Below are 17752 nucleotides of genomic sequence, written 5' to 3' on the forward strand. Positions count from 1 at the left end.
CTGCTTGCTGTCAGGGAGGCTGCCAGACAATTTTCCATGCACACTCTGGGCTGGGGGGCAGTCAACCACCAGTACACACAGCAGAACCTAAACCCATACCATTATTGCTAAGCAGCAAGACAGGGGCCCATTGCACTCCCACGGGGCCTTTTTAAATGCAATCCATAACCCGGATTTGCCAGGAACCCTTCTTACTCCTCCTACTTGCATGTGACACTGGGCTTAGGATCTGCATAGGAAACACACACACAAGCACACACCTACCTTTGTTGCCTGCAGATGCCTCCTTGGCTGTCCCCAAACGGTATCAAACCAACACCCACGGGAAGCTGTAAGCATAGAGGACATGCCTGCAGCCCATTGGACTTACCTGTGTGGGTTAAATCCGGGTTATTTGACAACCTATGGCGGTGATGGTTCTGCTCAGGCAGAGCAGTGCTGATGCTCCTCATAAAGCTGTCGCTGCTGTGAAGGTTCTAGGTGACATCACAATCCCTATGGTTACATACACAACAAAGCTGGGTTGTTGTTGTTTACACTCTGCAAGGCCTGTGGAAGTGAGTGACATCATAGCACTGTAGTTCTGAGGGTTCTAGATGGATGCAACAATCTCCTGTTGCTTCTATGAAGGCCGTAATAGACGACATCACCAAACAGCTCCATAGTCACATACACAGCAAAGGAGAGATGTTGTTTACACCTAGTGATGTCAGTGGTATTGAGTGACATCACAGCACAGTGCTAAGGCTCCTGGGCCTGGACACAGCAGCGGCTGCAATATCTCAACGGAGAATACGTTTATATATATGTGTGTGTGTGCGCGTATATATATATATATATATATATATATATATATATATATATATTTCTCCGCCGAAATCACTTTTAAACCCATTTCCACCTTTTTTTCCCTTCTCTTCCTCTTACTTTTTTTTCACGTTTTTTTACGTTTTTCTCCTTTTCGCCTCTTTTCTGGGCGTATTATTCTTCTTTTTCTTCTTTTTTTTCGTCTAATGCATACCCCATCAGTGCAGCAATGCTTATTCAATACCGCCAGCAGATGGAGACACTGGGGGATAATTTTCTAAGGATTTATACTGATTTTTCCTGTCTGAATTTGTCGCACAGAAAGTTGCAGGCCAAATATGTGTGACATTTCTGCGACTTTAGCTTCTAGAGCATTTTTACAACATTATACATAGGTGCTGAATACATAAAAAGCGACTGTTCAGCGACAGACAAGTCGCATCGGCTGAAAGTAGGCCAGAATGTCAGTCCATGTTGGAGCAGGTTTAGATACAGTCTAAAGCATAGATCTCAAAGTCTGTGCACAGAATTTAGCAAGGGCCTCGCACCTTCTGATGCATCAGGTAGGTGCACTATAGCATAGCCTAACCCTCTGTACTTTGGTCTATATTGATGCGGGACATAGACAGCCAGCTGATGACCAATCCATTAGTGCAATGGATGGCTGGAAGCATTTGTCTTTGCCTTTGCAATACCACAGAAGCAATGCATGGTCAATGTACAGCAATGACACACCTGTGTGAACAGCCAGGAGACCCCCCCATGTTATGTTACATAGTTACATAGTTAGTACGGTCGAAAAAAGACATATGTCCATCAAGTTCAACCAGGGAATTAAGGGGTAGGGGTGTGGCGCGATATTGGGGAAGGGATGAGATTTTATATTTCTTCATAAGCATTAATCTTATTTTGTCAATTAGGAACATTCAGCACCCACCCGCTATCAAGGCAGCTGCCTATCATGTCATGCCCTACCTGCACAGGTGTGCTGGCTACTCAAATGATCCAATTAAGGAGGCCATTTAGTCAGCAGCAGCAGAAGTCCTGTGCCTGGACGCTCCAACAGCGGCCAGACACAAGCAGAAGCAGCAGAAGCAGCAGCAGCAGCACCACCTTTTGTTTTTTGGCTGCAGCAGCAGCAGCAGCAGCAGCAAGGCCCACAGGGCTGGCTAGCTGGCTAGCCAGCAAGCAGGTAGCAATGAAAGTAGGAATCTTTCTTTTTAACCCTGTAAGGGGGTGGTGCACTGTACCCGAAGATACTGCCATATCGGGTCAATGCATAGGGCGACGGAAGCAAGCTTCGAAATCGGCCCCCGTTCTCAAAAATCCATTTAATATATGGTCCCCAGATAGGGGACGTATCAGATATTAAACTGATAAGAACAGATTTTTTTTTTTTTTTAAACCCTCAGATAAGGGATGAAAGTACTCAAAACAATACTTTCAAAACTGGCATTACAAACTTTCTGTAACACACAACCCTCTCATCATCGGGAACTTTATTTATAATCAAAAACAGACAAAATTACAAGTACATGAAAAACATCAAGATAAATCAACAGAATGAATCCATTTTTTCGTTTTCCAAATACCCTCCGCATCAATCCCACCCCTCCTAGCATCCCACAAATAACACAAATAAAGCTTTCCTAACACCATCCTCACACTATTATTTACACTTATTTCCTTTCTCAAAAACAAATAAACATTCCGAACATCCCATAAGACTTCTTTAATACACGACAACAATAACCACAACACTCTTTCATTCTGACCACCACTCACACATAATCCAAACATCATCATTTCATAATACAAAAATTCCACACCTGTTAATTCCTTGCACAAAGGCCCAAGTTTTCTCACAACCTCACGAGCATACTTACAATTCCAAAAAAGATGAATAACACTTTCAAAACCATTACAATTCTCCCTAGGACACACATCACATCTCACCAAACCCCTTGCTTTCTGAAACTCTCTCACTGGCAACACCCCATGCAAACTTTGCCATACAATCTCCTTTTGCTTATTAGACATACCATCCATCCTCACTTTCTTCCAAACTTTTTCCACATCCGCTCCTCTCACAGAATTAATATTACATACAACCTCTTTACTCTCAATCATTTTCATCACCAAACGTTTATTCTTCAAAACACTCACCTCTTCTTCTATCAACTCAAATTTCTCCAAAAACCTCACAACCCACTCATACCATTTAGGAACCTCAAAAGCAATAGGCCTATTCAAATCCCTCTCACACCACTTCAACCTGACAAAAAATCTACCAGCCAGAAATCTTGTCATACAGGACACCTTTCTATCACTCCCAATAATAGCTAAAATAAAAACTAAAATATTCACTCCAAAGTACACCTCCAAATTTGGAAAACTCATACCACCCTTCTTCCAATTTTTCACCACTATTTCTCTCCTCAACCTCTCAACTTTAGAACCCCAAAAAAAGACAAACAGAACCCTGTTCAAGCTCCTCAAACCCATATAATGGGGAGGAAAAATCATAGCAACATACAGAAAAATTGGTAACACAACACTTTTAATAACTACAATCTTCCCAATGAAGGAAAGACTTCTCAAACTCCAATAATTTAGACGCAACTCCACCTTCTTTTTCGCCTCCTCCCAACTCTCTTTCCCATCCAAATCGTCACTAAACTTAATCCCCAACACTTTAATAGACCCCTCCACAACATTCACCCCAACATCTCTACTTAATCTACTCTCACCAAAACACTTACATTCACTCTTTAACCAATTAACCTTAAAAGCAGATGCACCACAAAAAATAGACACTAAAAGTTTCACCCTCCTCACAGCGGACTCAGAATCACACAGGACACATACATCATCCATATAAGCATTAACTTTAAACTCCCTTCCATCACTACCAGGAATGCGTACACCTCTCACTATCTTATCCCTCCTAATCATACATACCAGAGGCTCAATAGCACATATAAATGCCACTGGTGATAAAGGACACCCCTGCCTAACCCCTGAGAACACATTCACTCTTCTCCCCACACATCCATTAACAAGCATCCTACTATATATTTTATCATACAAACTCCTAACTCTCCACACAAAGTCACTCGGAAAACCCATACGCAACAACACCCTGAACAAGAAACTATGAGACAGCCTATCATACGCTTTTTCAAAATCTAATGACAACAAACACACATCTTGCTTCCTACTCTTACAATCCCACAAACAATCTCTCAACAAACACAAACTCTCCTGTATACGACGTCCAGGCACAGCACAAAACTGATCATCACCCACCACGCTTTCAACAACATCTCTCATCCGATTGGCAATAATTTTCGCATAGATCTTATAATCACAATTAAGTAATGTAATTGGACGCCAATTCTTTAAACTTTTTAAATCCCCTTTTTTCGGAATCAGCACAACCACACCCCCACGCATACTCTCCGCAACCTCCATATTCTCCCACATAAACTGACACACTTCAACTACATCCTTCCCCACCACATTCCATAACAACCGATAAAATTCCACAGGCAAACCATCCTCACCTGGAGTCTTATTTGCTGACATTTTCTGCACTACATCCCAAACTTCCTCACTTGATATACCACGCATAACAAAAGCCTGCTCAGCCTCTCCAAGTTTCCTTTCCAACACACTCAATACCTCATTCTCCAAATTCTCATCCCTCCACTTCTCTCCATACAATTCTTCATAAAAAACTGCAACTTCCTCACTCACACCATCACCAGACACAACACTACCATCCTCTTTCACAATCACATCAATAACCGGCTTTTTTGAAAAAACTTTTTTGAAAAAATAACGTGAACATTTTTCATCATGTTCCCTCTTATCTAATTTAGCTCTATACATAATACTCCTCCCTTTCTCCAACACAAACTCATTAATGTCCCTTTTAACACTCACAATTTCATTCTGAACATCCACACCACAGTCTCTCAATCTATACAAAAAGGATAGACGGGCATTTAACTTAACATATTGTTCCCTCTTAATAGCAGCAATTTTATAACCAAAAGACCTAAAAAAGGATTTTGTTTTCTTTTTAACCCATTCCCACCACAAAATAATGTTATCAAACTCACTTTTCCTTTCACGCCATTTTTTATATATGCATTCATACTGGTCTCTCACATCCACACTATCTAAATGTTTAATATTCATCTTCCACAAACCTCTCCCATACACAGCATTCTGACCCACATCAATCTCACACAGCAAAGACTCATGGTCCGAATAACAAACAGACCTCTGTCTGTAACTTAATGCATTAACATTCTCAGACAAAAAACAATAATCTAACTTAGAGTGAACATTCCCCCTATCTGCATGATAAGTGCATAAATTAGGACTAACTTTGCATAAATCCTGAATATCTTTAAACCTAAAATCTGAAACTAACTCAAATAATTTTCTTCCTGATATATCAAATGCTTTCTTACATAAGTCCACATTCATATCTCCAACTAAAATAATAGGTATTTTACCTTGAACATAAAATTTTAATTTCTCAAACAAATTTTTTCTTTCATTTTTGCATGCAGAAGCATACACATTTATAACACGAAACATAATACCTTTATAACATAAATTAACAGAAATACACCTACCAGGCTCAATAACTAAATAACTTTCAACAGAAATTTCAGGTGATTTAATTAAAACACCCACACCATCATTCTTATTCACTGAACTCCCAGACCACACACACCGACCATACACCCATTCATCCTGACTTACTGCGAACTCAATACCACATTCCTGCAAACAGAAAATTGAAGCATTCTCTTGTGCTAAAAAACTTAAAATAGCAGCTCTCCTAGCCTTATTTTTAAATACTCTCACATTTTGAGAACAAATAATAATGCTCATAACTATATACAAACACAAAGCAGGTATAACATAACCATTAGAAAATAGGTGATTCACTACCTGATATCATTTGCATATCAAGTCCCGGCAAACCTATTGAGAACACATAGTAAAACACAAAGCAGGTATAACAAAGTCATTAGAAAACAGGTGCTTCACCACCTGATAACATTTCATATCAAGTCCCGGCATATCTATTCACCACTTTCAGCAGTCTCCATAATGTCCGTTTCCAGCACTTCAAATGTGTTCCTGGTTTCTGGCGCCAAATTCGTACTCTCCTCACCACGTCTTTTTTTGGCGGACTTCCCACCATGCACCAGCTTGAAGCCATCATTATTTTCATCCTGGACATTATGTTTCCCACCACCCTCCCTGTTACACAAACTAGTCTCTCCAGAGGACTGAAACTCCTCTATGTTAGCAGGATCAGAGGGATGAACAGATTCAGCTGTGTGAACAGGGCTCTGCACTCCCTCAATCACCTCCTCCAGCTTCCTAAAGGCATCAGCCACAGCAACTTGTACATCCACAGGTTTCTGAGGAATAACTTTCAGTTTTTGAGGGGCCAACTTCCTCACAATTTCCGCCCCTCTTGCAGCACTTGCATAGCTTGGTCTTTTTGTACCAGGACAGTCTTTATAAACATGCCCTTCCTCACGGCACAGGTCACATTTTTTTGTGTTGGGGCAACTCCCCGCATGGTGACCAGTACCATTACAGTTCCGGCACACCTGTCCCTTAAGGCAGCTCTCTTTCACGTGGCCAAAAGAAAAACAATTGCGGCAATAATAAGGCTGTCCAGCATAGGATAAATATCCCCTATGTCCAGCAACTGAAAAACTAGCTGGGGGATGTTTAAAGCCACCAACACAACTGGGATCCACTTTCAGTTTCACAACAAATTTATATTTGCAATTAAAGATTCCCAGTACATTGGTCTGTTTTTCACCTCCACGCACAGAGTCACAATATTGGCGCAGAAAACTTTCAATTATAGCCACATCCGTGAAAGGGTTATAAACATGCACAAGGACAGTTTTTTCTTGAAACCCAAACAAAGGAGTAATCTTCACTCCCTCCATCATGGGGTCCTTGCTGAAATTTCTCAAACGTTCATAAACATCAAGGCACCTACCTTCCTGCTCAAAGGTGACCTCATAAGAACCCTTGCGAGGAGCCTCATTAACGCTGAATATTTCTGACTTGTCCACTCCAAGCTTCAGCATGATGATGTCCCGAACCAGGTAAACAACATTGTTCTTCACAGCACTTCCGGGATCCACCTCCAAACGAATGGTATTCTTCAGACCAGCCATCTCTCCAGGCAGAACTGTCGGCACGAAACCACAGAAAGAGAATCCCTTCCAGCAAACTGGGTAAACCCAGAGATCGCACCCTCAGGCGAGACCAAGGCAACTGCACTTGATCTTAGCCAAAAGGCAGAGAAGCGATAACCGTGAAAGGGGCGGGCCCAACAAGGTCCCCTTCATGGGCACTATCACTGCTTGCTGTCAGGGAGGCTGCCAGACAATTTTCCATGCACACTCTGGGCTGGGGGGCAGTCAACCACCAGTACACACAGCAGAACCTAAACCCATACCATTATTGCTAAGCAGCAAGACAGGGGCCCATTGCACTCCCACGGGGCCTTTTTAAATGCAATCCATAACCCGGATTTGCCAGGAACCCTTCTTACTCCTCCTACTTGCATGTGACACTGGGCTTAGGATCTGCATAGGAAACACACACACAAGCACACACCTACCTTTGTTGCCTGCAGATGCCTCCTTGGCTGTCCCCAAACGGTATCAAACCAACACCCACGGGAAGCTGTAAGCATAGAGGACATGCCTGCACCCCATTGGACTTACCTGTGTGGGTTAAATCCGGGTTATTTGACAACCTATGGCGGTGATGGTTCTGCTCAGGCAGAGCAGTGCTGATGCTCCTCATAAAGCTGTCGCTGCTGTGAAGGTTCTAGGTGACATCACAATCCCTATGGTTACATACACAACAAAGCTGGGTTGTTGTTGTTTACACTCTGCAAGGCCTGTGGAAGTGAGTGACATCATAGCACTGTAGTTCTGAGGGTTCTAGATGGATGCAACAATCTCCTGTTGCTTCTATGAAGGCCATAATAGACGACATCACCAAACAGCTCCATAGTCACATACACAGCAAAGGAGAGATGTTGTTTACACCTAGTGATGTCAGTGGTATTGAGTGACATCACAGCACAGTGCTAAGGCTCCTGGGCCTGGACACAGCAGCGGCTGCAATATCTCAACGGAGAATACGTTTATATATATGTGTGTGTGTGCGCGTATATATATATATATATATATATATATATATATATATATATATTTCTCCGCCGAAATCACTTTTAAACCCATTTCCACCTTTTTTTCCCTTCTCTTCCTCTTACTTTTTTTTCACGTTTTTTTACGTTTTTCTCCTTTTCGCCTCTTTTCTGGGCGTATTATTCTTCTTTTTCTTCTTTTTTTTCGTCTAATGCATACCCCATCAGTGCAGCAATGCTTATTCAATACCGCCAGCAGATGGAGACACTGGGGGATAATTTTCTAAGGATTTATACTGATTTTTCCTGTCTGAATTTGTCGCACAGAAAGTTGCAGGCCAAATATGTGTGACATTTCTGCGACTTTAGCTTCTAGAGCATTTTTACAACATTATACATAGGTGCTGAATACATAAAAAGCGACTGTTCAGCGACAGACAAGTCGCATCGGCTGAAAGTAGGCCAGAATGTCAGTCCATGTTGGAGCAGGTTTAGATACAGTCTAAAGCATAGATCTCAAAGTCTGTGCACAGAATTTAGCAAGGGCCTCGCACCTTCTGATGCATCAGGTAGGTGCACTATAGCATAGCCTAACCCTCTGTACTTTGGTCTATATTGATGCGGGACATAGACAGCCAGCTGATGACCAATCCATTAGTGCAATGGATGGCTGGAAGCATTTGTCTTTGCCTTTGCAATACCACAGAAGCAATGCATGGTCAATGTACAGCAATGACACACCTGTGTGAACAGCCAGGAGACCCCCCCATGTTATGTTACATAGTTACATAGTTAGTACGGTCGAAAAAAGACATATGTCCATCAAGTTCAACCAGGGAATTAAGGGGTAGGGGTGTGGCGCGATATTGGGGAAGGGATGAGATTTTATATTTCTTCATAAGCATTAATCTTATTTTGTCAATTAGGAACATTCAGCACCCACCCGCTATCAAGGCAGCTGCCTATCATGTCATGCCCTACCTGCACAGGTGTGCTGGCTACTCAAATGATCCAATTAAGGAGGCCATTTAGTCAGCAGCAGCAGAAGTCCTGTGCCTGGACGCTCCAACAGCGGCCAGACACAAGCAGAAGCAGCAGAAGCAGCAGCAGCAGCACCACCTTTTGTTTTTTGGCTGCAGCAGCAGCAGCAGCAGCAGCAAGGCCCACAGGGCTGGCTAGCTGGCTAGCCAGCAAGCAGGTAGCAATGAAAGTAGGAATCTTTCTTTTTAACCCTGTAAGGGGGTGGTGCACTGTACCCGAAGATACTGCCATATCGGGTCAATGCATAGGGCGACGGAAGCAAGCTTCGAAATCGGCCCCCGTTCTCAAAAATCCATTTAATATATGGTCCCCAGATAGGGGACGTATCAGATATTAAACTGATAAGAACAGATTTTTTTTTTTTTTTTTTTTTTTTTTTTTTAAACCCTCAGATAAGGGATGAAAGTACTCAAAACAATACTTTCAAAACTGGCATTACAAACTTTCTGTAACACACAACCCTCTCATCATCGGGAACTTTATTTATAATCAAAAACAGACAAAATTACAAGTACATGAAAAACATCAAGATAAATCAACAGAATGAATCCATTTTTTCGTTTTCCAAATACCCTCCGCATCAATCCCACCCCTCCTAGCATCCCACAAATAACACAAATAAAGCTTTCCTAACACCATCCTCACACTATTATTTACACTTATTTCCTTTCTCAAAAACAAATAAACATTCCGAACATCCCATAAGACTTCTTTAATACACGACAACAATAACCACAACACTCTTTCATTCTGACCACCACTCACACATAATCCAAACATCATCATTTCATAATACAAAAATTCCACACCTGTTAATTCCTTGCACAAAGGCCCAAGTTTTCTCACAACCTCACGAGCATACTTACAATTCCAAAAAAGATGAATAACACTTTCAAAACCATTACAATTCTCCCTAGGACACACATCACATCTCACCAAACCCCTTGCTTTCTGAAACTCTCTCACTGGCAACACCCCATGCAAACTTTGCCATACAATCTCCTTTTGCTTATTAGACATACCATCCATCCTCACTTTCTTCCAAACTTTTTCCACATCCGCTCCTCTCACAGAATTAATATTACATACAACCTCTTTACTCTCAATCATTTTCATCACCAAACGTTTATTCTTCAAAACACTCACCTCTTCTTCTATCAACTCAAATTTCTCCAAAAACCTCACAACCCACTCATACCATTTAGGAACCTCAAAAGCAATAGGCCTATTCAAATCCCTCTCACACCACTTCAACCTGACAAAAAATCTACCAGCCAGAAATCTTGTCATACAGGACACCTTTCTATCACTCCCAATAATAGCTAAAATAAAAACTAAAATATTCACTCCAAAGTACACCTCCAAATTTGGAAAACTCATACCACCCTTCTTCCAATTTTTCACCACTATTTCTCTCCTCAACCTCTCAACTTTAGAACCCCAAAAAAAGACAAACAGAACCCTGTTCAAGCTCCTCAAACCCATATAATGGGGAGGAAAAATCATAGCAACATACAGAAAAATTGGTAACACAACACTTTTAATAACTACAATCTTCCCAATGAAGGAAAGACTTCTCAAACTCCAATAATTTAGACGCAACTCCACCTTCTTTTTCGCCTCCTCCCAACTCTCTTTCCCATCCAAATCGTCACTAAACTTAATCCCCAACACTTTAATAGACCCCTCCACAACATTCACCCCAACATCTCTACTTAATCTACTCTCACCAAAACACTTACATTCACTCTTTAACCAATTAACCTTAAAAGCAGATGCACCACAAAAAATAGACACTAAAAGTTTCACCCTCCTCACAGCGGACTCAGAATCACACAGGACACATACATCATCCATATAAGCATTAACTTTAAACTCCCTTCCATCACTACCAGGAATGCGTACACCTCTCACTATCTTATCCCTCCTAATCATACATACCAGAGGCTCAATAGCACATATAAATGCCACTGGTGATAAAGGACACCCCTGCCTAACCCCTGAGAACACATTCACTCTTCTCCCCACACATCCATTAACAAGCATCCTACTATATATTTTATCATACAAACTCCTAACTCTCCACACAAAGTCACTCGGAAAACCCATACGCAACAACACCCTGAACAAGAAACTATGAGACAGCCTATCATACGCTTTTTCAAAATCTAATGACAACAAACACACATCTTGCTTCCTACTCTTACAATCCCACAAACAATCTCTCAACAAACACAAACTCTCCTGTATACGACGTCCAGGCACAGCACAAAACTGATCATCACCCACCACGCTTTCAACAACATCTCTCATCCGATTGGCAATAATTTTCGCATAGATCTTATAATCACAATTAAGTAATGTAATTGGACGCCAATTCTTTAAACTTTTTAAATCCCCTTTTTTCGGAATCAGCACAACCACACCCCCACGCATACTCTCCGCAACCTCCATATTCTCCCACATAAACTGACACACTTCAACTACATCCTTCCCCACCACATTCCATAACAACCGATAAAATTCCACAGGCAAACCATCCTCACCTGGAGTCTTATTTGCTGACATTTTCTGCACTACATCCCAAACTTCCTCACTTGATATACCACGCATAACAAAAGCCTGCTCAGCCTCTCCAAGTTTCCTTTCCAACACACTCAATACCTCATTCTCCAAATTCTCATCCCTCCACTTCTCTCCATACAATTCTTCATAAAAAACTGCAACTTCCTCACTCACACCATCACCAGACACAACACTACCATCCTCTTTCACAATCACATCAATAACCGGCTTTTTTGAAAAAACTTTTTTGAAAAAATAACGTGAACATTTTTCATCATGTTCCCTCTTATCTAATTTAGCTCTATACATAATACTCCTCCCTTTCTCCAACACAAACTCATTAATGTCCCTTTTAACACTCACAATTTCATTCTGAACATCCACACCACAGTCTCTCAATCTATACAAAAAGGATAGACGGGCATTTAACTTAACATATTGTTCCCTCTTAATAGCAGCAATTTTATAACCAAAAGACCTAAAAAAGGATTTTGTTTTCTTTTTAACCCATTCCCACCACAAAATAATGTTATCAAACTCACTTTTCCTTTCACGCCATTTTTTATATATGCATTCATACTGGTCTCTCACATCCACACTATCTAAATGTTTAATATTCATCTTCCACAAACCTCTCCCATACACAGCATTCTGACCCACATCAATCTCACACAGCAAAGACTCATGGTCCGAATAACAAACAGACCTCTGTCTGTAACTTAATGCATTAACATTCTCAGACAAAAAACAATAATCTAACTTAGAGTGAACATTCCCCCTATCTGCATGATAAGTGCATAAATTAGGACTAACTTTGCATAAATCCTGAATATCTTTAAACCTAAAATCTGAAACTAACTCAAATAATTTTCTTCCTGATATATCAAATGCTTTCTTACATAAGTCCACATTCATATCTCCAACTAAAATAATAGGTATTTTACCTTGAACATAAAATTTTAATTTCTCAAACAAATTTTTTCTTTCATTTTTGCATGCAGAAGCATACACATTTATAACACGAAACATAATACCTTTATAACATAAATTAACAGAAATACACCTACCAGGCTCAATAACTAAATAACTTTCAACAGAAATTTCAGGTTTTTGATTGAAAGAGCTTTATTTTCCGTTCAGTCATTACAAGTCGTACAATAAATTACAGTCACACAAAGCATGATAGTACAATACACAGCAAAGGTTCCCTAAGCTATACATCGCACACCATGCTACTCTAACATTCAGCTCAATCCTGCAATATAAAGGCACAAGAGATCAAACAAAAACCAAATAATACAATCTGTGATCGGGGTAGGGGTGTGGGCGACTATGTGGGGGTAGGGAGGGGGCGGATCACAGGGCCAAACTGTTGGGCTGTATCTTCAGGGAGACATGGGAGAAGGAGAGGGGTCTTCACTCCTCTTCTTCCTCATCAACGGCCGAGCTGTCCAAGATGGAATAGTCTCTAAGCAGGTTCTTGATGAACCTGCGGCAGTCCCGGACGGACATGTTTTCCCTGTTGATCACGAGGCGGTTCCTGGCAAGCCACACTGCGTCCTTAAAACAGTTCATAAGGCGCCAGGCCTCCTGGATGGCCTCCACGTCGTGGGTCCCAGGGAACAGGCCGTAAAGCACCGAATGGTACGATAGGCAGCTCCTGGGCACTGAGTCTCTGAGTTCCTGTTCTAGGGCGTCCAACAGACCCTGTGCAAAGGGGCACTGCCAAAACACGTGGAAAGATGTTTCCTCCACGTAGGGGCAACGGGGGCAGTACCGGGTCTTGCACAGGTTGCGGGCATGCATGAATGACCTGAGAGAGAGACCTCCCATGACGGCCATCCACGACAAGTCCTTGTGTCCATTGGTAAGCCGCTTTGAGGCCACATTGTTCCAAACTGTCTCTGCAGTGGCTGCGGGGAGTCCCGGAACCAGCTCGGTCGAGTCCTTAGCTCGGATGAGCTTGTGGATTGTCTTTGGCTTCCATAGGTCTGGTTTCAGTCCTTCCAGCTGGTGCTCCCTCACAAACCGGACAACATCCCCATAGAACCAGGGAGTGTTCCAGTTGTAAGGGATGGAGCTGTCCCACTTGTCCCAGCCCAGCTGTCTCCAGAGGGGCATGAGAAGCAAGCGAGACATGGACCTGCCCGCTGAGCCAGTCTTTTCTACAAGAGTCCGCTGCACCGTGACACATGCAAAGGAGGCCCTCAGCAGAGCGGGGATGTCGGGTATTCCCTTCCCACCCTTGCGGGGTTCCTTGTACATCACGGTCCTCTTGACTCTGTCCATTTTGCCCCAGACGAAGCCAAACACTGTCCGGGTGATGGCCTTGCAAACGGTGGTATGGGGAGGCCAGGCCTGTGCGGTATATTGGAGCACAGGCAAAACTTCACTCCGCAGGACAAGTGCCTTGCCTTCCATCGTGAGCTTTCTGGAGCTCCACAGTCCGATCTTCGAGTTTATCCTTCCTAGTCGGTCTTGCCAAGACTTAAGGGCCGCTCCTTCCTTCCCGAACCAGACTCCAAGAATTTGAATGAAGTCCGGCTTAATAGTAAAGGGGAAGGGGGCGGAAGAAGCCAGGTGCCACTCCCCGAAGAGCATGGCCTCCGACTTCCCGCAGTTGACTTTTGCCCCCGAAGCTCTGCCGAAGTCCTCGCAGGTCTGGACGAGTGCAGTCACCGAACGCTGGTCAGCGCAGAAGACGGTCACGTCGTCCATGTAGAGCGAGCACTTGACCTCGTGGCGATCTGGTCCTGGTGCGGTGATCCCTCTGATCTCTCCATTCTGCCGGATAGTCTCAGCGAAGAGCTCTATAACACAAACAAAAAGGAGAGGTGAAAGAGGGCAGCCTTGTCTAACCCCTGAAAGAATAGGAAAGGGGTCAGTCTTCCAGCCGTTCACCAACACCGTGCTGTAAATGTCAAAATACATAACGTTAACAAAAGAGCAAAACATCTTCCCCAGACCCAGCCTGCGCAAAACCCTGTCCATGAATGCGTGGGAGACACGGTCGAACGCCTTCTCCTGACATTAATATATGATTTAATTAAAACACCCACACCATCATTCTTATTCACTGAACTCCCAGACCACACACACCGACCATACACCCATTCATCCTGACTTACTGCGAACTCAATACCACATTCCTGCAAACAGAAAATTGAAGCATTCTCTTGTGCTAAAAAACTTAAAATAGCAGCTCTCCTAGCCTTATTTTTAAATACTCTCACATTTTGAGAACAAATAATAATGCTCATAACTATATACAAACACAAAGCAGGTATAACATAACCATTAGAAAATAGGTGATTCACTACCTGATATCATTTGCATATCAAGTCCCGGCAAACCTATTGAGAACACATAGTAAAACACAAAGCAGGTATAACAAAGTCATTAGAAAACAGGTGCTTCACCACCTGATAACATTTCATATCAAGTCCCGGCATATCTATTCACCACTTTCAGCAGTCTCCATAATGTCCGTTTCCAGCACTTCAAATGTGTTCCTGGTTTCTGGCGCCAAATTCGTACTCTCCTCACCACGTCTTTTTTTGGCGGACTTCCCACCATGCACCAGCTTGAAGCCATCATTATTTTCATCCTGGACATTATGTTTCCCACCACCCTCCCTGTTACACAAACTAGTCTCTCCAGAGGACTGAAACTCCTCTATGTTAGCAGGATCAGAGGGATGAACAGATTCAGCTGTGTGAACAGGGCTCTGCACTCCCTCAATCACCTCCTCCAGCTTCCTAAAGGCATCAGCCACAGCAACTTGTACATCCACAGGTTTCTGAGGAATAACTTTCAGTTTTTGAGGGGCCAACTTCCTCACAATTTCCGCCCCTCTTGCAGCACTTGCATAGCTTGGTCTTTTTGTACCAGGACAGTCTTTATAAACATGCCCTTCCTCACGGCACAGGTCACATTTTTTTGTGTTGGGGCAACTCCCCGCATGGTGACCAGTACCATTACAGTTCCGGCACACCTGTCCCTTAAGGCAGCTCTCTTTCACGTGGCCAAAAGAAAAACAATTGCGGCAATAATAAGGCTGTCCAGCATAGGATAAATATCCCCTATGTCCAGCAACTGAAAAACTAGCTGGGGGATGTTTAAAGCCACCAACACAACTGGGATCCACTTTCAGTTTCACAACAAATTTATATTTGCAATTAAAGATTCCCAGTACATTGGTCTGTTTTTCACCTCCACGCACAGAGTCACAATATTGGCGCAGAAAACTTTCAATTATAGCCACATCCGTGAAAGGGTTATAAACATGCACAAGGACAGTTTTTTCTTGAAACCCAAACAAAGGAGTAATCTTCACTCCCTCCATCATGGGGTCCTTGCTGAAATTTCTCAAACGTTCATAAACATCAAGGCACCTACCTTCCTGCTCAAAGGTGACCTCATAAGAACCCTTGCGAGGAGCCTCATTAACGCTGAATATTTCTGACTTGTCCACTCCAAGCTTCAGCATGATGATGTCCCGAACCAGGTAAACAACATTGTTCTTCACAGCACTTCCGGGATCCACCTCCAAACGAATGGTATTCTTCAGACCAGCCATCTCTCCAGGCAGAACTGTCGGCACGAAACCACAGAAAGAGAATCCCTTCCAGCAAACTGGGTAAACCCAGAGATCGCACCCTCAGGCGAGACCAAGGCAACTGCACTTGATCTTAGCCAAAAGGCAGAGAAGCGATAACCGTGAAAGGGGCGGGCCCAACAAGGTCCCCTTCATGGGCACTATCACTGCTTGCTGTCAGGGAGGCTGCCAGACAATTTTCCATGCACACTCTGGGCTGGGGGGCAGTCAACCACCAGTACACACAGCAGAACCTAAACCCATACCATTATTGCTAAGCAGCAAGACAGGGGCCCATTGCACTCCCACGGGGCCTTTTTAAATGCAATCCATAACCCGGATTTGCCAGGAACCCTTCTTACTCCTCCTACTTGCATGTGACACTGGGCTTAGGATCTGCATAGGAAACACACACACAAGCACACACCTACCTTTGTTGCCTGCAGATGCCTCCTTGGCTGTCCCCAAACGGTATCAAACCAACACCCACGGGAAGCTGTAAGCATAGAGGACATGCCTGCACCCCATTGGACTTACCTGTGTGGGTTAAATCCGGGTTATTTGACAACCTATGGCGGTGATGGTTCTGCTCAGGCAGAGCAGTGCTGATGCTCCTCATAAAGCTGTCGCTGCTGTGAAGGTTCTAGGTGACATCACAATCCCTATGGTTACATACACAACAAAGCTGGGTTGTTGTTGTTTACACTCTGCAAGGCCTGTGGAAGTGAGTGACATCATAGCACTGTAGTTCTGAGGGTTCTAGATGGATGCAACAATCTCCTGTTGCTTCTATGAAGGCCATAATAGACGACATCACCAAACAGCTCCATAGTCACATACACAGCAAAGGAGAGATGTTGTTTACACCTAGTGATGTCAGTGGTATTGAGTGACATCACAGCACAGTGCTAAGGCTCCTGGGCCTGGACACAGCAGCGGCTGCAATATCTCAACGGAGAATACGTTTATATATATGTGTGTGTGTGCGCGTATATATATATATATATATATATATATATATATATATATATATATTTCTCCGCCGAAATCACTTTTAAACCCATTTCCACCTTTTTTTCCCTTCTCTTCCTCTTACTTTTTTTTCACGTTTTTTTACGTTTTTCTCCTTTTCGCCTCTTTTCTGGGCGTATTATTCTTCTTTTTCTTCTTTTTTTTCGTCTAATGCATACCCCATCAGTGCAGCAATGCTTATTCAATACCGCCAGCAGATGGAGACACTGGGGGATAATTTTCTAAGGATTTATACTGATTTTTCCTGTCTGAATTTGTCGCACAGAAAGTTGCAGGCCAAATATGTGTGACATTTCTGCGACTTTAGCTTCTAGAGCATTTTTACAACATTATACATAGGTGCTGAATACATAAAAAGCGACTGTTCAGCGACAGACAAGTCGCATCGGCTGAAAGTAGGCCAGAATGTCAGTCCATGTTGGAGCAGGTTTAGATACAGTCTAAAGCATAGATCTCAAAGTCTGTGCACAGAATTTAGCAAGGGCCTCGCA

General features: G+C 42.9%; 1 non-coding gene and 1 pseudogene across 1 annotated transcript; both read right to left on the reverse strand.

Annotated features, from left to right (window-relative positions):
- Positions 1-2041: 2041 nt before the first annotated feature.
- LOC130334468 (U2 spliceosomal RNA) lies at positions 2042-2228 on the reverse strand. Its single transcript, XR_008876273.1, has one exon. It is a non-coding gene; the product is annotated as a U2 spliceosomal RNA (small nuclear RNA).
- A 7038-nt stretch (positions 2229-9266) lies between these two features.
- LOC130334470 (U2 spliceosomal RNA) lies at positions 9267-9468 on the reverse strand (annotated as a pseudogene).
- Between the last annotated feature and the right edge of the window lie 8284 nt (positions 9469-17752).

This window comes from Hyla sarda, unplaced genomic scaffold (assembly GCF_029499605.1).
Source record: "Hyla sarda isolate aHylSar1 unplaced genomic scaffold, aHylSar1.hap1 scaffold_434, whole genome shotgun sequence".
Taxonomy (NCBI): Eukaryota; Metazoa; Chordata; class Amphibia; order Anura; family Hylidae; genus Hyla; species Hyla sarda.